This window comes from Triticum aestivum, chromosome 7A, assembly GCF_018294505.1.
Source record: "Triticum aestivum cultivar Chinese Spring chromosome 7A, IWGSC CS RefSeq v2.1, whole genome shotgun sequence".
Classification (NCBI taxonomy): Eukaryota; Viridiplantae; Streptophyta; class Magnoliopsida; order Poales; family Poaceae; genus Triticum; species Triticum aestivum.
The window spans coordinates 110,828,284-110,849,578 of record NC_057812.1 but is presented as its reverse complement, the minus strand read 5'-3'; the positions used below and the strand labels follow the sequence as shown (position 1 = coordinate 110,849,578).

General features: G+C 45.3%; 1 pseudogene; it reads left to right on the top strand.

Annotated features, from left to right (window-relative positions):
• The window catches only part of LOC123153131 (glutamate receptor 2.7-like), a 57,627-nt pseudogene extending 37,254 nt beyond the window's left edge, over positions 1–20,373 (top strand).
• The last annotated feature ends 922 nt before the right edge of the window (positions 20,374–21,295 follow it).

Here is a 21,295-nt window from a genome sequence, read left to right as displayed (position 1 = left end):
TCATGACTTATACATGTTCCTATGACTATGAGATTATGCAACTCTCGTTTACCGGAGAACATTTTGTGTGCTACCAAACGTCACAACGTAACTGGGTGATTATAAAGGAGCTCTACAGGTGTCTCCAAAGGTACATGTTGGGTTGGCGTATTTCGAGATTAGGATTTGTCACTCCGATTGTTGGAGAGGTATCTCTGGGCCCTCTCGGTAATCCACATCACATAAGCCTTGCAAGCATTGCGACTAATGAGTTAGTTGTGAGAAGATGTATTATGGAACGAGTAAAGAGACTTGCCGGTAACGAGATTGAACTAGGTATTGAGATACTGACGATTGAATCTCGGGCAAGTAACATACCGATGACAAAGGGAACAACGTATGTTGTTATGCGTTTTGACCGATAAAGATCTTCCTAGAATATGTAGGAGCCAATATGAGCATCCAGGTTCCGCTATTGGTTATTGACCGGAGACGTGTCTCGGTCATGTCTACATTGTTCTCGAACCCATAGGGTCTGCACGCTTAAGGTTTCGATGACAGTTATATTATGAGTTTATGAGTTTTGATGTACCGAAGGAGTTCGGAGTCCCGGATGAGATCGGGGACATGACGAGGAGTCTCGAAATGGTCGAGATGTAAAGATCGATGTATTGGACGACTATATTCGTACATCGGAAAGGTTCCGAGTGGTTCGGGTATTTTTCAGAGTACCGGGGAGTTACGGGAATACGGGAGAAGAAGTATATGGGCCTTATTGCGCTTTAGGGGAGAGCGAGAGGCAGGCCGCACGCCCCCCCAAGGCCTAGTCCGAATTGGACTAGGGGGAGGGGCTACGCCCCCTCCTTCCTTCTCTTCCCTCTTCCCCTTCCTTGTCTCCTACTCCTAATACTTGGAAAGACTCCTAGTTGGACTAGGAAAGGGGGAATCCTACTCCCGGTGGGAGTAGGACTCCCCTAGGGCGCGCCATAGAGAGGGCCGGCCCTCCCCTCCTCCACTCCTTTATATACGGGGGCAGGGGGCACCCCATAGACACACACGTTGATCTTCATTATCGTTCCTTAGCCGTGTGCGGTGCCCGCCTCCACGATATTACACCTCGGTCATATTGTAGCGGTGCTTAGGCGAAGCCCTGCGACGGTTGAACATCAAGATCGTCACCACGCCGTCGTGCTGACAGAACTCCTCCCCGAAGCTTTGCTGGATCGGAGCCCGGGGAGCGTCATCGAGCTGAACGTGTGCCAAGAACTCGGAGGTGCCGGAGTAACGGTGCTTGGATCAGTTGGACCGGTAAGACGTACGACTACTTCCTCTACGTTGCGTCAATGCTTCCGCTTCGGTCTACAAGGGTACGTAGATAACACTCTCCCCTCTCGTTGCTATGCATCACCATGATCTTGCGTGTGCGTAGGAATTTTTTTGAAATTACTATGTTCCCCAACAGTGCCACGTGGTTTCCCTTTAGCACCGGTTCGTGTTGAACCGGTACTAAGGGGGGAGGGGGCTTTAGTGCCCACACTTTAGTGCCGGTTATGGAACCGGCACTAAAGCCCCTTATGAACCAGTGCTATTGCCCGGTTCTGCACTAGTGTGGGGTCTGCTCTGAAGATTCCATGCCTATGGCGGAAGGAGCTCATCAACCTTCCGAACTAGACGCCTCCGCCTCCTCCTCCTCCTCCGGCAAGTCAGGGCACTCCGCCTCCTCCACCGCCCTCTCCTCCGGTGAGTGACGATCAGGGCCCTCGACCGGCTCCTTCTCTGGCGCGTGGCGGCACTCCGCCTCCTTCTCCGCCTGCGCCGGCGCGCCCGAGCAGCCAACCTCCTCCTTCTCCGCCTCGTCAGCAAGGGCGGAAGAGACCCACCGCCGCTCCGGCAGCTGCTCTGGCGCGTTGTAGTCCTTCTCCTCCGCCTCGTAAGCAAGTAAAGAAGACAACCGCTCCGTCTGCTCGGCCGGCGTCTAGAAGTACAACCAGAGGCGGGAGGACATACAGATTCGGTCCTTCTCTAAAGAGTCCACAGAAGTTACCATACGAGAGGACCCCGGAGGAGAACACGAAGATCGCGCGAATCGAAGTGGATGACTGGTTTCAAGGGTTGAAAGCAAAGAGACATCCACCTTCGGAGGAGAAGGTAGATCCTGTGAAAGTGAAGCGAACTCTGGCTGCCCTGGCAAAACCACCCAAGTCTCCGCCGAAAGGCAACTATGAGCGCATTATTGCAAAGACATGGGCCGAAGCGGAGCGGTCGGGAAGTACAGTCAGTGATCAAAGGCTGAAAGAATGACGAGCAGCTGGAAAACAAATTTCCCAGCTCGGCGAACAAGCGAAGCAATCGTGCCCCCCGCTCAAGGTGCCTAGCGACATCGTCGATCCGAGGATGGTGCCCGGTTATTGCAATGTTGACGATTACCTGCCCGACGATGTACATTATGATCCCATGGAGGTGCAGATACACAGATACGAGTACGGGATGTTGGGGAACATTGCAGAAAACAAAAAATTTCCTACGGTTTCACCAAGATCCATCTATGAGTTCATCTAGCAACGAGTGATCGGATTGCATCTACATACCTTTGTAGATCGCGAGCGGAAGCGTTCAAGAGAACGGGGATGAGGGAGTCGTACTCGACGTGATCCAAATCACCGGAGAACCTAGCGCCGAACGGACGGCACCTCCGCGTTCAACACACGTACGGTCAGTGTGACGTCTCCTCCTTCTTGATCCAGCAAGGGGGAAGGAGAGGTTGATGAAGATCCAGCAGCATGACGGCGTGGTGGTGGATGCAGCAGTCACCGCAGCAGGGCTTCGCCGTTCTTCTGCGAGAGGGAGAGGTGTAGCAGGGGAGAGGGAGGCGCCAAGAGTCAAGGGCGCGGCTGCCCCTCCCTCCCCCCTTTATATAGGCTCCCCAAGGGGGGGCGCCGGCCCTAGGAGATGGGATCTCCTAGGGGGGCGGCGGCCAAGGGTGGAGTGGCCCCCAAGGCAAGTGGGGCACCCCCCACCCTAGGGTTTCCAACCCTAGGCAGGGGGTGGGCCAAGGGGGGCGCACCAGCCCACTATTGGCTAGTTTCCCTCCCCAGTTCAGCCCATGGGGCCCTCCGGGATGGGTGGCCCCACCCGGTGGACCCCCGGGACCCATCCGGTGGTCCTGGTACAATACCGGTGACCCCCGAAACTCTCCCGATGGCCGAAACTGCACTTCCTATATATAATTCTTCACCTCCGGACCATTCCGGAACTCCTCGTGACGTCCGGGATCTCATCCGGGACTCCTAACAACTTTCGGGTTACTGCATATTCATATCTCTACAACCCTAGCGTCACCGAACCTTAAGTGTGTAGACCCTACGGGTTCGGGAGACATGTAGACATGGCCGAGACGGCTCTCCGGTCAATAACCAACAGCGGGATCTGGATACCCATGTTGGCTCCCACATGCTCCTCGATGATCTCATCGGATGAACCACGATGTCAAGGATTCAAGCAACCCCGTATACACTTCCCTTTGTTAATCGGTACGTTACTTGCCCGAGATTCGATCGTCGGTATCCTAATACCTCGTTCAATCTTGTTACCGACAAGTCACTTTACTCGTACCGTAATGCATGATCCTGTGACCAGACACTTGGTCACTTTGAGCTCATTATGATGATGCATTACCGAGTGGGCCCAGAGATACCTCTCCGTCATACGGAGTGACAAATCCCAGTCTTGATCCGTGTTAACCCAATAGACACTTTCGGAGATACCCGTAGTATACCTTTATAGTCACCCAGTTACGTTGTGACGTTTGGTACACCCAAAGCATTCCTACGGTATCCGGGAGTTACACGATCTCATGGTCTAAGGAAAAGATACTTGACATTGGAAAAACTCTAGCAAACGAACTATACGATCTTGTGCTATGTTTAGGATTGGGTCTTGTCCATCACATCATTCTCCTAATGATGTGATCTCGTTATCAATGACATCCGATGTCCATAGTCAGGAAACCATGACTATCTGTTGATCAATGAGCTAGTCAACTAGAGGCTTACTAGGGACATGTTGGTGTCTATGTATTCACACATGTATTATGATTTTCGGATAACACAATTATAGCATGAATAAAAGACAATTATCATGAACAAGGAAATATAATAATAATCCTTTTATTATTGCCTCTAGGGCATATTTCCAACAGTCTCCCACTTGCACTAGAGTCAATAATCTAGTTACATTGTGATGAATCGAACACCCATGGAATTCTGGTGCTGATCATGTTTTGCTCTAGGGAGAGGTTTAGTCAATGGATCTGCTACATTCAGATCCGTATGTACTTTACAAATATCTATATCTTCATCTTGAACATTTTCACGAATGGGGTTGAAGCGACGCTTGATGTGCCTGGTCTTCTTGTGAAACATGGGCTCCTTGGCAAGTGCAATAGCTCCAATGTTGTCATAGAAGAGTTTGATCGGCCCCGACGCATTGGGTATGACTCCTAGGTCGGTGATGAACTCCTTCACCCAAATTGCTTCATGCGCTGCCTCCGAGGCTGCCATGTACTCCGCTTCACATGTAGATCCTGCCACGGCGCTCTGCTTGCAACTGCACCAGCTTACTGCCCCACCATTCAAAATATACACATATCCGGTTTGTGACTTAGAGTCATCCAGATCTGTGTCGAAGCTAGCGTCGACGTAACCCTTTACGACGAGCTCTTCATCACCTCCTTAAGTGAGAAACATTTCCTTAGTCCTTTTCAGGTACTTTAGGATATTCTTGACCGCTGTCCAGTGTTCCTTGCCTGGATTACTTTGGTACCTTCCTACCAAACTTACGGCAAGGTTTACATCAGGTCTGGTACACAGCATGGCATACATAATAGACCCTATGGCTGAGGCATAGGGGATGACACTCATCTCTTCTATATCTTCTGCCGTGGTTGGACATTGAGTTGAGCTCAATTTCACACCTTGCAACACAGGCAAGAACCCCTTCTTAGACTGATCCATATTGAACTTCTTCAATATCTTATCAAGGTATGTGCTTTGTGAAAGACCTATGAGGCGTCTTGATCTATCTCTATAGATCTTGATGCCTAATATATAAGCAGCTTCTCCAAGGTCCTTCATTGAAAAACTCTTATTCAAGTAGGCCTTAATGTTGTCCAAGAGTTCTATATCATTTCCCATCAAAAATATGTCATCTACATATAATATGAGAAATGCTATAGAGCTCCCACTCACTTTCTTGTAAACGCAGGCTTCTCCATAAGTCTGCGTAAACCCAAACGCTTTGATCATCTCATCAAAGCGAATGTTCCAACTCCGAGATGCTTGCACCAGCCCATAAATCGAGCGTTGGAGCTTGCACACCTTGTCAGCATTCTTAGGATCGACAAAACCTTCCGGCTGCATCATATACAATTCTTCCTTAAGGAAACCATTAAGGAATGTCGTTTTGACGTCCATTTGCCATATCTCATAATCATAGAATGCGGCAATTGCTAACATGATTCGGACGGACTTCAGCTTCGCTACGGGTGAGAAAGTCTCATCGTAGTCAACCCCTTGAACTTGTCGATAACCCTTAGCGACAAGCCTAGCTTTATAGATGGTCACATTACCATCCACGTCTGTCTTCTTCTTAAAGATCCATTTATTTTCTATGGCTCGCTGATCATCGGGCAAGTCAGTCAAAGTCCATACTTTGTTTTCATACATGGATCCTATCTCGGATTTCATGGCTTCCAGCCATTTGTCGGAATCCGGGCCCGCCATTGCTTCTTCATAGTTCGAAGGTTCACCGTTGTCTAAAAACATGATTTCCAAGACAGGGTTGCCGTACCACTCTGGTGCGGAACGTGTCCTTGTGGACCTACGAAGTTCAGTAGCAACTTGATCTGAAGTTTCATGATCATCATCATTAACTTCCTCTCTAGTCGGTGCAGGCACCTCAGGAACATTTTCTTGAGTTGCGCCACTTTCCAGTTCAAGAGGTAATACTTCATCAAGTTCTACTTTCCACCCACTTACTTCTTTCGAGAGAAACTCTTTCTCTAGAAAGGATCCATTCTTGGCAACAAAGATCTTGCCTTCGGATCTGAGGTAGAAGGTATACCCAATAGTTTCTTTAGGGTATCCTATGAAGACGCATTTTTCCGACTTGGGTTCGAGCTTTTCAGGTTGAAGTTTCTTGACATAAGCATCGCATCCCCAAACTTTTAGAAACGACAGCTTAGGTTTCTTCCCAAACCATAATTCATACAGTGTCGTCTCAACGGATTTCGACGGAGCCCTATTTAAAGTGAATGCGGCAGTCTCTAAAGCATAGCCCCAAAATGATAGCTGTAAATCGGTAAGAGACATCATAGATCGCACCATATCTAATAGAGTGCGATTACGACGTTCGGACACACCATTACGCTGAGGTGTTCCAGGCGGCGTGAGTTGTGAAACTATTCCACATTTTCTTAAGTGTGTGCCAAATTTGTGACTCAAGTATTCTCCCCCACGATCTGATCGCAAGAACTTGATTTTCCTGTCACGTTGATTCTCAACCCCACTCTGAAATTCCTTGAACTTTTCAAAGGTCTTATACTTGTGTTTCATTAAATAGATATACCCATATCTACTACAGTCATCAGTGAGGGTGAGAACATAACGATAGCCACCGCGAGCCTCAACACTCATTGGACCGCACACATCAGTATGTATGATTTCCAATAAGTTGGTTCCTCGCTCCATTGTTCCTGAGAACGGAGTCTTGGTCATTTTACCCATGAGGCATGGCTCGCATGTGTCAAATGATTCATAATCAAGAGACTCTAAAAGTCCATCTGCATGGAGCTTCCTCATGCGTTTGACACCTATGTGACCAAGGCGGCAGTGCCACAAGTATGTGGGACTATCATTATCAACTTTACATCTTTTGGTATTCACACTATGAATATGTGTAACATTACGCTCGAGATTCATTAAGAATAAACCATTCACCATTGGAGCATGACCATAAAACATATCTCTCATATAAATAGAACAACCATTACTCTCGGATTTAAATGAGTAGCCATCTCGAATTAAACGAGATCCTGATACAATGTTCATGCTCAAAGCTGGCACTAAATAACAATTATTGAGGTTTAAAACTAATCCCGTAGGTAAATGTAGAGGTAGCGTGCCGACGGCGATCACATGGACCTTGGAACCATTCCCGACGCGCATCGTCACCTCGTCCTTCGCCAGTCTCCGCTTATTCCGCAGCTCCTGCTTTGAGTTACAAATGTGAGCAACTGCACCAGTATCAAATACCCAGGAGCTACTACGAGTACTGGTAAGGTACACATCAATTACATGTATATCGCATATACCTTTCGTGATGCCGGCCTTTTTGTTCGCTAAGTATCTGGGGCAGTTCCGCTTCTAGTGACCACTTCCCTTGCAATAAAAACACTCAGTCTCGGGCTTGGGTCCATTCTTTGGCTTCTTCCCGGCAGCTTGCTTACCGGGCGCGGCAACTCCCTTGCCGTCCTTCTTGAAGTTCTTCTTACCCTTGCCTTTCTTGAACTTAGTGGTTTTATTCACCATCAACACTTGATGTTCCTTTTTGACTTCTACCTCTACTGATTTCAGCATTGCAAATACTTCAGGAATGATCTTTTCCATCCCCTGAATATTGAAGTTCATCACAAAGCTCTTGTAGCTCGGTGGAAGCGACTAAAGGATTCTGTCAATGACCGCGTCATCCGGGAGATTAACTCCCAGCTGAGTCAAGCGGTTATGTAATCCAGACATAGTGAGTATGTGCTCACTAACAGAACTGTTTTCCTCCATCTTACAGCTGAAGAACTTGTCGGAGACTTCATATCTCTCGACCCGGGCATGAGCTTGAAAAACCATTTTCAGCTCTTCGAACATCTCATATGCTCCGTGTCTCTCAAAACGCTTTTGGAGCCCCGGTTCTAAGCTGTAAAGCATGCCGCACTGAACGAGGGAGTAATCATCGGAACATGTCTGCCAAGCGTTCATAACGTCTTGTTCTGCAGGGAGAGCAGGTGCTTCACCTAGCGGTGCTTGTAGGACATAATCTTTCTTGGCAGCTATGAGGATGATCCTCAGGTTCCGGACCCAGTCCGTATAGTTGCTGCCATCGTCTTTCAGCTTGGTTTTCTCTAGGAACGCATTGAAGTTGAGTACAACATTGGCCATTTGATCTACAAGACATGTTGTAAAGGTTTTAGACTAAGTTCATGATAATTAAGTTCATCTAATCAAATTATTCAATGAACTCCCACTCAGATAGACATCCCTCCAGTCATCTAAGTATAACATGATCCGAGTTAACTAGGCCGTGTCCGATCATCACGTGAGACGGACTAGTCAACGTCGGTGAACATCTTCATGTTGATCGTATCTTCTATACGACTCATGCTCGACCTTTCGGTCTTCTGTGTTCCGAGGCCATGTCTGTACATGCTAGGCTCGTCAAGTCAACCTAAGTGTTTGCATGTGTAAATCTGTCTTACACCCGTTGTATGTGAACGTTGGAATCTATCACACCCGATCATCACGTGGTGCTTCGAAACAACGAACTGTCGCAACGGTGCACAGTTAGGGGGAACACTTTCTTGAAATTATTATGAGGGATCATCTTATTTACTACCGTCGTTCTAAGTAAACAAGATGTAAAACATGATAAACATCACATGCAATCAAATAATAATAGTGACATGATATGGCCAATATCACATAGCTCCTTTGATCTCCATCTTGGGGCTCCATGATCATCTTGTCACAGGCATGACACCATGATCTCCATCATCATGATCTCCATCATCGTGTCTCCATGAAGTTGCTCGCCAACTATTACTTCTACTACTATGGCTAACACGTTTAGCAATAAAGTAAAGTAATTTACATGGCGTTTCTCAATGACACGCAGGTCATACAAAAAATAAAGACAACTCCTATGGCTCCTGCCGGTTGTCATACTCATCGACATGCAAGTCGTGATTCCTATTACAAGAACATGATCTCATACATCACATATATCATTCATCATTCATCACAACTTTGGTCATATCACATCACAAAACACTTGCTGCAAAAACAAGTTAGACGTCCTCTAATTGTTGTTGCAAGTTTTACGTGGCTGCAAGAGGGTTCTAGCAAGAATGTTTTCTTGCCTACGTTAAAGCCACAATGTGACTTGTAAACTTCTATTTACCCTTCATAAGGACCCTTTTTGTCGAATCCGCTCCAATTAAAGTGGGAGAGACAGACACCCGCCAGCCACCTTATGCAACTAGTGCATGTTAGTCGGTGGAACCGGTCTCACGTAAGCGTACATGTAAGGTTGGTCAGGGCCGCTTCATCCCATAATACCGCTGAAGCAAAATAAGACTAGTAGCGGCAAGAAAGTTAACAACATCTACGCCCACAACAAATTGTGTTCTACTCGTGCAAAGAGAAGTATGCACAAATCTGGCTCTGATACCACTGTTGGGGAACGTTGCAGAAAACAAAAAATTTCCTATGGTTTCACCAAGATCCATCTATGAGTTCATCTAGCAACGAGTGATCAGATTGCATCTACATACCTTTGTAGATCGCGAGCGGAAGCGTTCAAGAGAACGGGGATGAGGGAGTCGTACTCGACGTGATCCAAATCACCGAAGATCCTAGCGCCGAATGGACGGCACCTCCGCGTTCAACACATGTACGGTCAGCGTGACGTCTCCTCCTTCTTGATCCAGCAAGGGGGAAGGAGAGGTTGATGAAGATCCAGCAGCACGACGGCGTGGTGGTGGATGCAGCAGTCACCGTAGCAGGGCTTCGTCGTTATTCTACGAGAGGGAGAGGTGTAGCAGGGGAGAGGGAGGCGCCAAGAGTCAAGGGCGCGGCTGCCCCTACCTCCCCCCCTTTATATAGGCTCCCCAAGGGGGGGCGCCGGCCCTAGGAGATGGGATCTCCTAGGGGGGCGGCGACCAAGGTTGGAGTGGCCCCCAAGGCAAGTGGGGCGCCCCCCCCCCCACCCTAGGGTTTCCAACCCTAGGCGCAGGGGGTGGGCCAAGGGGGGCGCACCAGCCCACTATGGGCTGGTTCCCCTCCCCACTTCAGCCCATGGGGCCCTCCGGGATGGGTGGCCCCACCTGGTGGACCCCCGGGACCCATCCGGTGGTCCCGGTACAATACTGGTGACCCCCGAAACTCTCTCGATGGCCGAAACTGCACTTCTTATATATAATTCTTCACCTCCGGACCATTCCGGAACTCCTCGTGACGTCCGGGATCTCATCCGGGACTCCAAACAACGTTCGAGTTACTGCATATTCATATCTCTACAACCTTAGCGTCACCGAACCTTAAGTGTGTAGACCCTACGGGTTCGGGAGACATGTAGACATGACCGAGACGGCTCTCCGGTCAATAACCAACAGCGGGATCTGGATACCCATGTTGGCTCCCACATGCTCCTCGATGATCTCATCGGATGAACCAAGATGTCGAGGATTCAAGCAACCCCGTATACAATTCCCTATGTCAATCGGTACGTTACTTGCCCGAGATTCGATTGTCAGTATCCTAATACCTTGTTCAATCTCGTTACCGGCAAGTCACTTTACTCGTACCGTAATGCATGATCTCGTGACCAGACACTTGGTCACTTTGAGCTCATTATGATGATGCATTACCGAGTGGGCCCAGAGATACCTCTCCGTCATACGGAGTGAAAAATCCCAATCTTGATCCGTGTCAACCCAACAGACACTTTCGGAGATACCCGTAGTATACCTTTATAGTCACCCAGTTACGTTGTGACGTTTGGTACACCCAAAGCATTCCTACGGTATCCGGGAGTTACACGATCTCATGGTCTAAGGAAAAGATACTTGACATTGGAAAAACTCTAGCAAACGAACTATACGATCTTGTGCTATGTTTAGGATTGGGTCTTGTCCATCACATCATTCTCCTAATGATGTGATCTCTTTATCAATGACATCCAATGTCCATAGTCAGGAAACCATGACTATTTGTTGATCAACGAGCTAATCAACTAGAGGCTTACTAAGGACATGTTGGTGTCTATGTATTTTCACATGTATTACGATTTCCGTATAACACAATTATAGCATGAATAAAAGACAATTATCATGAACAAGGAAATATAATAATAATCCTTTTATTATTGCCTCTAGGGCATATTTCCAACACGGGAAGCCTCTCGTCAAAGATGAAAAATCTTTAACAACGATGATGCGAAGATTACATGATTGGTACTTGAAAATCTGCAGAGAGTCTGGGGGGAGGAGTACTTTGTATGCGAGAGTTAAACTGGAGCATGACCTCGTTGGAATTGAACTGTTGCCTATTCCATTTGAGGAGTTCTATCAATTTTTCAATCAATTGGCCCTCGATAAAACAACGGTCACCTGCTACTGTCTGTAAGTACTACTACTTCTGTCATTAAGTCTCTTTATATAGCTCATCTCTTTCATTGCATGTATTTATAATTATCCTCACTATATTATGTAGATTGAAGATCGCCGAATTGAAGAAAAGGCAAATCGGTGATATTGGGTTCGTTAACACATATCTCATAGATGCAACTGAGGTTGAACATCTTCCCGAAGATACCGAGGCAAACTTGCTACGATCATTCAAAAAAATGAAACAAAGATATAATACTCTTTCCTTACAACTTCAAGTGAGTGTTACTGTCTTGTGCATATTCGGTTTCCCTTATATATTAGTCCAGGTTATAGTAATGTAATTGATGAGTTATGCATGCGTACGCAGGTACCACTATATTCTCCTAGAGATTAGGCTTGAGCAGGGAGTAGTAACTGTCTTGGACTCTAAACGAAAAGATCCCAAGGAGTATGCGGACATGACTGAAATCCTCAAGAAGTTAAATCGATCATTATCCACCATATCAGCAACTTTGTTCATTTCCTAATATCAAGTAATTGTTATCTTTGTCCGACAGGGTTTGGAGAAAATTCACCAAAAAAGTTCCGGGACTGCCGAAGGAGCTGGAATTTAGACACCCGAAAGTAAGTACTATAGTAGCATGTTCCGCGCATCTCCTAGTGATTCAAGCGCTAGTTTCATCAATACCATTTAGCATTCTTGCTTATCAGTTTGATTGACCTCTATTTCTTGTAAAGTGGTTGTGGCAGGAATAAGGGAATGATTTCTGTGGATACTACGTCTGTGAGTCCATCCGCCACACGACCTGTGAGCGGGGCTGGTACTCTGACGAACAATATGAAGTACGTAAATAACAACATTCACAATTTTATTTTATTACCATCATTTGTGTTGAGTTTCATTCATTCATATATATATGTATTGACCCCCTTCTTCAAATTAGATGTTTCGGAAGCGGGATGAACTCCTAGCACCAGCTCGCATGCGAGCAATTCAAGAGGAATTGGCGACATTCTTTCTTGACCACGTGATCGCTGAAGACGGAGAATACTATGTGGACCATGAGTCCGTATGATTATATTTGTAAGAGATAATTATTGTATATATGTAGCCGGTAGTGTCGGATAGATATACGAGAACTTGTTGTTCGACCAATCTCTCGGAGAAGGAGAGGTGGTCGATATCACTTCTCTCTGTATGCATATATGTTCATGACGATCTTCTGTTTCCTTCGTTTGCTTACTAGCTAGCTACCGTGTCTAGTCCTCTCTATACGTATGTATAGTACGTAGCGTCGACCAAGCACGGACATAAGAGAGGACACTTCTCTCTATTAATTATAGCTAGCTAACACAATATATAAAACACCTAAATTAACCCCCCAAAACCCCCAAAACCCCCAAAACCCCCAAACCCCCCTCCCTTTCAAAAAAAAACAAAAACCCCAGCCACAGAAATGCTGACGCGTCGATGCCTATTGGTCCCGGTTGGTGCCACCAACCGGGACCAAAGTGTCTCCTGCCTGGGCTCCGCGCACATGCCACGTGGAGGCCCATCTGTCCCGGTTCTAGATTGAACTGGGACTAAAGGGACAGGGCATTAGTACCGACCCTTTAGTCCCGGTTCCAGAACCGGGACAAAAGGCCCTTACGAACCGGGACTACAGACCCTTTTTCTACTAGTGGCAACTCCAGGGCGCTCGTCTTTAGGAGCACGTGCACATAGATTTCTCAGCTGTTATCGAGAAGGTCAAGCTGGCTCCGATAGAGGAGAGATGACAGTGGCACGTCAACTGCTTGTTCTAACGGTAGTAGTGATTTTGTTCGGTGGTCTCTGAATCTCGATGTAATTTTTATTATGTTTGAAATATTTTGTACTTCGGTGAACTTTTATAATAGATCTGATTCTTCACAAAAAAAGGCTCTCCTTCTATCATCATTCCGACTTTGTGTCAAGGGAGTATGCCAGCATAGAGCATTTTGAGATTAAATAGCGCCAATTTTTATTTTATTTTATTTTAAAAAAGGAGTCTTTATATACTTCCTTTATCTGGATATGAAGGGCCTAATTTGTAATTCGAAATTTACTTTGACAGTCCACCAAATCAATACTACTATAACAAATATTTCATATAGTATTTATCTTGTTGACAATCAAAATAAATCTTGAAATACGAATTAGATCCTACATACTTCTTTTGTCCTATAATGTAAGACATTTTTATACATTAGTTTAGTGTCAAAAAACGACTTACATTATAAAAAGGAGGTAGTATATCCGAACGCATCTAATTAGATTCTAGGTTGCCAAGGGTCACGTGGCTGGTAGGTTCGCTCAGAAGACTAATGGCTCCCGAGGTCAATCACGTTCTGGCTATTATCAAAAGCAGTGGACCTGTTTTCCGCGTCAAAAAAAAGGCGTAGGCCCAATGGCTTGGCAACTCAGTTTACAAAACATACTGGGAACTACGCTTATTTGTTTGTTCCTAGTTGTATGAGATGATTGTACATTCCGAAAGACATTCATTTTTTACCAACTACAATTGCCTTTAGCCCGGCCAAGTTTGACATTCATAAATTTATACCGGTCAAACACACTCTGTCCATTACAAAGTATGGTGTATATACATTTTTTACGAATCAAAGCTTTGCAAAGTTTGATCGAATTTGTAAAAGATTATCAACATCACTAATACGACATAAACAGAATCTAAAAGTGTATTTCATAATGTATCTAATGGTATTGATTTAATATTATAGACATAGACATTCCTGTCTATAGACTTAGTCAAAGTTTATTCTTCTTGAATTTCGAAAAACAAATATATATATATATATATATATATATATATATATATATATATATATATATATGCAATGATTGTACATTCACTGTATATAAACACTGTAATTTTTAATGCAGAAGTATATAGATTCCACTGTTAGTAAGAAAAAATATTCTGCAAAATTATTTCGTCGATAAGATCTTATCGACGAAGGACAACGTGCTTGTTCTGCAAAATTATTTCACATATTATAAGTGAAAAAGATTGTCCAACCATTAATTTGTGGACTGTGAAAAGTCAGATATGTTCTCACTTTCTGGACGAATAGAGTAATTTTTTTTAGAGAAAAATCCTTATTTGACATTATTTTAAAATCTGCTTCCTTATTTAACACTGGAAAAGTTTTTCTTCCCTATTTAACACAAGTTTTAAATTTTATTCTCTATATGACATTTCCGTTTATTTTGAGTCTAAGTGACACATGAAAAGACTTTTTTACCCCTCATGTGGTATGTGTGTGGGGAGCAATAGCATGCACACACAGCATCAGCGCGAGGGCAGGAGCACACACGCAGCAACACATACACATGCACCAACACACACGCACGCGCACACACACGCAACAACACGCACGCGCACGTGCACAGACACACGCGCACACACACGCAACAACACGCATGCGCACGTGCACACACACACGCACACACACGCAGCAACACACCTGCACGTGCACACACACGCAGCAACACACACGCACGCAGCACACACACACACACACATACACACACACGCAGCAGCAACACACACGCAGGCAGCACACGCACGCAGCAGCACACATGCACACACACATGCAGCAGCAGCACACATGTGCGCGTGCACCCTTACACGCAACAGCACACACGCACGCGCACACATACCGCATGAGGGGCAAAATCGTCTTTTCAGGTGTCATTTAGGCTCAAAATGGACGGAAGTGTCGTATAGGAAATAAAATTTAAGACTAGTTTCAAATAGGGAAGAAAAATATTTTTAATGTCAAATAAGTAATCAGATTTTAAGACAGTGTCAAATAAGAAAGTTTTTCTTTTTTTTATGTGAAGCAACACATCTTCACAAAAACAGGAACTTCATGACCATACCATTTTATTTTCCAAAATGACAAATTGTAACCCAGAAAGGACGATATATATTTGCCGAAATTACGGATGTGTCCTTTAACACAAGTTACACATACAATTTGCTTACATCAAATGATCACCGGATCTTTATGAGTGCCACATGGACACAAATTCAAGAAAGCATGTAACCAACTTTCACATCGAAAATTACTTTTTGCTCAGAAAGACAGATTAGCTCCCTGACTAAGCCATTTTTCGGTCTAAACACAAGGCCACCCTGATCATTAACCATCACTGCTGCTTTATGATGAGTTAAAGAGTTCATAAGCTAAGCTGCAAAATTAACAGGGAAACCTTTTTGCCACATTAATATTTTCTAAAATACTCATCAATTTTGTCACCAGTTTTTAAAAAATTACTTTAAAGAAGAAGAAAAAACTACTTTTTCATGTGCACTTCATGTAAGATCCCATGCAACAACACCACACTATCTAAAATGTACATCTTTTTAATAAATGGGGTCTAAACAGGGAAAATTATGTTATCAACTATACTAAAATAGCCATATTATTAATGCTTTTAGTGAGAAAAAAAATAACAACACATTACACAAACATATAGGCATAGACCGTTGTATTTTAGCAGCACCCACACGTTTTAGTGAAAAGTTAAAACCCCATAATTAAATCTGGCGAGATCCATCCTACCATGATAAAACTCATGAAACAAATACAGTAAATCATTTCACAAAAGTAGACCAAAAACGTTGGTAAAACTCAGCAGGGAACCATACTGGACAAGGAACCCTATTGTCTTTCATTTGAAAAACAAGCTACTCCCTCCGATCGCCGACTTAGTATAATTTTGTACTTAGTACAAAGTTGTACTAAGTCGGAAAAAATTAATAGGGATCGGAGGAAGTGCATAATTTATCTAGAGTCCTAAAAATGTTCTGTTATTATCATCCAGATCATAAGGCATGGGGAATCTACAGAAATATTTACTATCATCTAGAAGAAAAATCAGTTTTTAAATAAAATGTTTTAATAGAAATAGAAAGCACTTTCTTCTACTTCTTATAAAACCGTAAGTAATTTAAATTACACCATTAAGAGTCTTCATTAATTTCCTAGCCCTACACTACCATTTTTCTAAAGCACATCAACAACATAAATAATTAAACAAGATTTGGTTAACTAAAGGATCACGATCATCTCCAAGGAAGCAACATAGTTCAATTTGAAAGGCCCTTCAACTTTCTGTTGAGACATGACAAAATGTAACACAAGAGGGGAATGCTCACAACTAATCCTAGGTATAACTCTCATAAGCACCAAAGCAAACATATGTTTCGAAGACAAAGAAACAAGAATCCTATATAGCTTTTCAAAAGTATGATGTTCTGTATTATTACTTCACATACTCTCCCAGCCATCTCTATTTCTGTATGGTCCCATTGCGCAATAATAGCATTGAAAAGATGCCACCATTTAGGTAATCTTCTATCTAATGAATCCATTCCTTTTTCTAAACATTGAAGCCACCACAAGCTATAATAGGGAAAGCATTATTATCAAAAACATGCACAAGCTCAACTAAGAAGATTTTCTTATATACACATGGAGCACCATAAATGTTAACAAAATTCCATATATCCCGAGGCCAAGAGCATTTGTCCTTAGGAGCAATTTGTGCTCGTCACGTCAAGGCTACAAGGGATAAAGGTAGAAACTTCTGTTGTAGTGCTATCACTATTCGCTACAATGTCTGCCATGAAACTAACAATTCCAGTTAGATATGAAAGTGAAACTGAAGCACCAGGACCTAAGTCTAAAACTTTTATTTTCCAGTTCATTTAAATTAAAACACCACCTTTTAGTTTCTTGAACACCTAAATATCTCAACATGTAATCGCGAATAGCATTTCTGAGGAAATTCCTCCTTACTTCCTCATCTAGCCCTCTGGCATTTCAGAACATGCCTGCCATCAGAATACTATTGTCCTACCTCTACCCCATAGGAAAATCTCTACCCTAGTTCCTCTCAATTAAAAATTTCTTACTCATAAGACTAGCCAATCCCTGTACTACATCATCTAAAAAACCATCTTCATCTGAAAATAACTCCTGAATAAGCTCAATATCTGAACTATTTAACATAGAAGTACCACACTCAGGCTCCTTTTTACCTTTTTCACTAGTAGAATGGGAAATGTTGCCTCTAGCATCCTCTAAATCTCAAATATTTTGAATAGTTTTCTCTACTTCTATTGGATTACGTCCTAGTTTCACACCAACTCTACTGTAGCATATGCATGCTGTAAAGTAGCATCCTTAATTTTTGATATTTACTATATTCTTGAAAAGTGGGTAACCGCTCCCCTCCTACCATCTACCGATAGTTCTCATTTTTGGTGTATGCATGTTTCTACAGCAGAGGAGCTCATGAACAAGAATGCACTCGTGCAAGCAATCATCTGGCCTCAGACATCAGCAGAGGTTGAGTTATTTGCTAGCATGGCGAAACACAACAATATCCCCGATTCTTTCTCTCTCTGCCACCATGCCAACATCGAGTTCTTCACAAGGATGCTTCTTCTTGCACACCGCAGCCAACAGCAACTCTCAGCTGGCCACGCCTATTGCGGCCATTCTCGAGGCATTCGCGTGGCACTCCGCCATCCTGTTGCACGAGGACTCACCCTATGGCATCAGCATTCTCTCGGCACTGGTCCACGCGTTCCAGGGGTCACGCGGCCTAACAGATTCTGTGGCTGTGCCCGCCGATGCAACAGACAGCCGCCTCGACGTGGCACTCCTTGCCATCAAGGCCATGCCGGTACGGGTGTACATCGTGCACATGCTCCCCGCTCTAGCGGTCCGCCTCTTTCACCGGGCCATGGTCCTGGGCATGATGTCGGAGGGGTATGTCTGGATCAGCACCACCGACATTGGTGAAGCTGCGTACAACCTCGGTGGCATTGATAACATGCAGGGTGTTGTCAGCCTGCGGCCTCATGTGCAGGAAACAGACCAAGTCAAGAGCTTCTCAAGACGAATGAATGTAAGGCTTAGCCAGGATAGCACTGCTACCGATGACCCGAGTGCCCCCATGTCTCTGATATGGTTGTATGACACAGCATGGGCAGCTGCGGCTGCAGCTGAGGTTTCCTTCCGATCAGCAGAACGAACTACATTTCTTGATGCTCTGGTCGCTGCCAACTTCGACGGCCTGGCAGGAAGATTCAGGCTGGTCGATGGGCAGCGACAAGTCTTGGCGTACGAGATCGTGAATGCCTTCAGCAAAGGTGAAAGGACGGTGGGTTTCTGGACGCCTGGGTCTGGGATCACGACGAGCTTGGACCTCAAGAGTGCAGGCAAAGAGCTGAAACAGATAGTCTGGCCAGGCGAAACGGCCGCCGTGCCGATCGGGTGGAGCATGTCACCAAACGGCCGACTACTTCGCGTCGCCGTCCCGGTGAAGCGTGGATTCAGCCAATTCGTGGAGATCTCCAGCAACCCGAGCAGCGCCACCGAGAGAGTGACAGGCTACTGCATAGATGTGTTCCACGCCGTCATGACAAAGCTGAAGTATCCAGTTGTGTACAGTTATGTGCCAGTTAATGACAGCTCTGACTCCGAGTCATACGAAAGGCTTGTAGAGCTGGTGCCTGACAAGGTTAGTAGGAGCATGGTAACAGTCTAGCACTGAACTTTTTTACGTGATAGTTCTAGTAATACTTGTGCCTAGAGATTAACAAGTTGAACTTTGTTGAAGTCGTCTTCGCAGAAGGCGGACGCGGTGGTTGGGGACGTCACGATCACCGCGAGCAGGATGAAGCTGGTTTCCTTCACGATGCCGTTCGCCGACACAGGCTGGTCAATGATCGTGGCAGAGCAAGACAACAGCAACAGCATGTGGATCTTCGTGAAGCCGCTGACATCAGGACTCTGGCTCACCAGTCTTGCCTTCTTCTTCTTCACCGGTTTCGTCGTGTGGGCAATCGAGCACAAAGACAACCCTCGATTCCATGGCACACCGTGGAATCAATTCGGCATCCTCATGTACTTCGCATTCTCGACCATGGTCTTCTCCCACAGTAAAGCACCACCACATCCCATCGCTTTTTTCTACCTACAGATACTGCATGTATATGTAGCAGCGGAAAAAAACACGCTATAGCAAAATAGCACCGGCCTAAAATCCGCTATTAGTGTGCTATATTGTTCGTGCTATTAGCGGTCAGCGAGTCATTCCTTAGCATGTTGTAGCGTGCTATTTTTTTCAGTGATATGTAGACTAGAACTAATAGTTTGCAGCACTTGCTTGCAGAGGAGAAGCTGGAGAGCAACCTATCAAAGTTCGTGGTCATCATGTGGGTGTTTGTTGTGCTGATCCTGACGACAAGCTACACGGCAAACCTGTCCTCGATACTGACGATACGGCACCTCCAACCAGCGATTAACAACCTGAGAGAGTGGGACTATGTGGGGTATCAGGAGGGTTCCTTCATCGGGGGCATCCTCAAGGAGATGGGCTTCGAAGAGGCGAGGTTGAGGACGTACTCCTCCATGGATCAATACGCCGGCGCCCTCAAGAAAGGGTCGGACAACGGAGGCATCACGGCGATCTTCGATGAGGTTCCATACCTGAGGCTCTTCCTGTCACGCTATTGTGAAGGCTACTCCATGGCCGGTCCGACCTACAAGAGCGGCGGGTTTGGATTCCTATGTGTTCCCAACATTTTTTATACCCATTTCAGTATCGAATGTTTACTTACGAATATGGAACAACTATAAGTTTTCATGTTATTCAGGTTTTCCCAATGGGATCCCCTCTGGCGGTGGATGTGTCGCGTGCCATCCTGGAGCTGGCGGAGGAGGATAAGCTTGCCCGCATCGAGAACAAGTGGTTCGGCCACCCCGGGGCGTGCGTGGGTAGGGGCAACGGCGGGGCCGACGCTAGGCTGGGGCTGTGGAGATTCGGTGGGCTGTTCCTCACCAACGGTATCGTCTCGTGCCTCATGCTCCTTATCCACCTCGCTAAGTTTGTCTAAGAGGAGCGCGGCGAGCCCAGTGCCGACGCCGATGCAGAGCTCTCGGTCGCAGCGGGAGCACTGACATGGCTACGTGCGTGTCTCCGGTGCTTCGACGCCTTCCAGGGGCCACGAGGCCAGCCCGTGAGCAACAGCCGCCGGGTGGATGAGCCAAATCATCAGGGTCTGGCCGACGGATCTACAGAGCAAGAAGGAGCCACGGGAGACTCTATAGTCTCTGCTCCCGTGGATTACTCGGATTATCGGAGAAACTCTGCTTCTGCCCCTGTTCCGGAACAAATCTTAGCACCCATAGGTGCCGTTTGATAGGGTGGCCGGTTCATGAACATATGGCAGCCTCGGCGTCCATATAATGCAGGATATATATAGATGATAGATAGACTCATCTTGGTACGCTTGGCTTAGAAATCTAAATATATCAGGTACTTACTAAAGTAAGAAACTAAAGTGGATAGTTGATAGGCAATGTTCTGTTCCAGAACTGTGACAATCACATCAGATATAAGAAAAGAAATTGCATACATTATATTAGCTGATTAAAAAGGCTTGCTGTGATAGAAGGAAATATTGCCATTAGCACATTGAGAAATATAAGCTTGCCTCTAGAAACTAAGTCAAGGTTCCTATGTATTCTGTTCAGTGCGAAGTTGGAAATTAACCTTTTTACACCAGAGTGAAAAACGCGTGGCTCAGTTACTCGGAATTTTGCATCCCTGGAAAAGGCAGAACCTATAATGTAGACAATTCTTGCTGACCTTAACTATAATAATTACAGAAATAACACAGTAGGTTCAGGAAAAAGGAAAAAAAAAGAGCAGTGGTTAATTTGATGGAAGAACAGGATGACTAGAAAATTGATTCCTACTTGAAGAGTGCCTAATCACATGGATAAGCTCACATTAGGACAACCTTGCGGAAGACA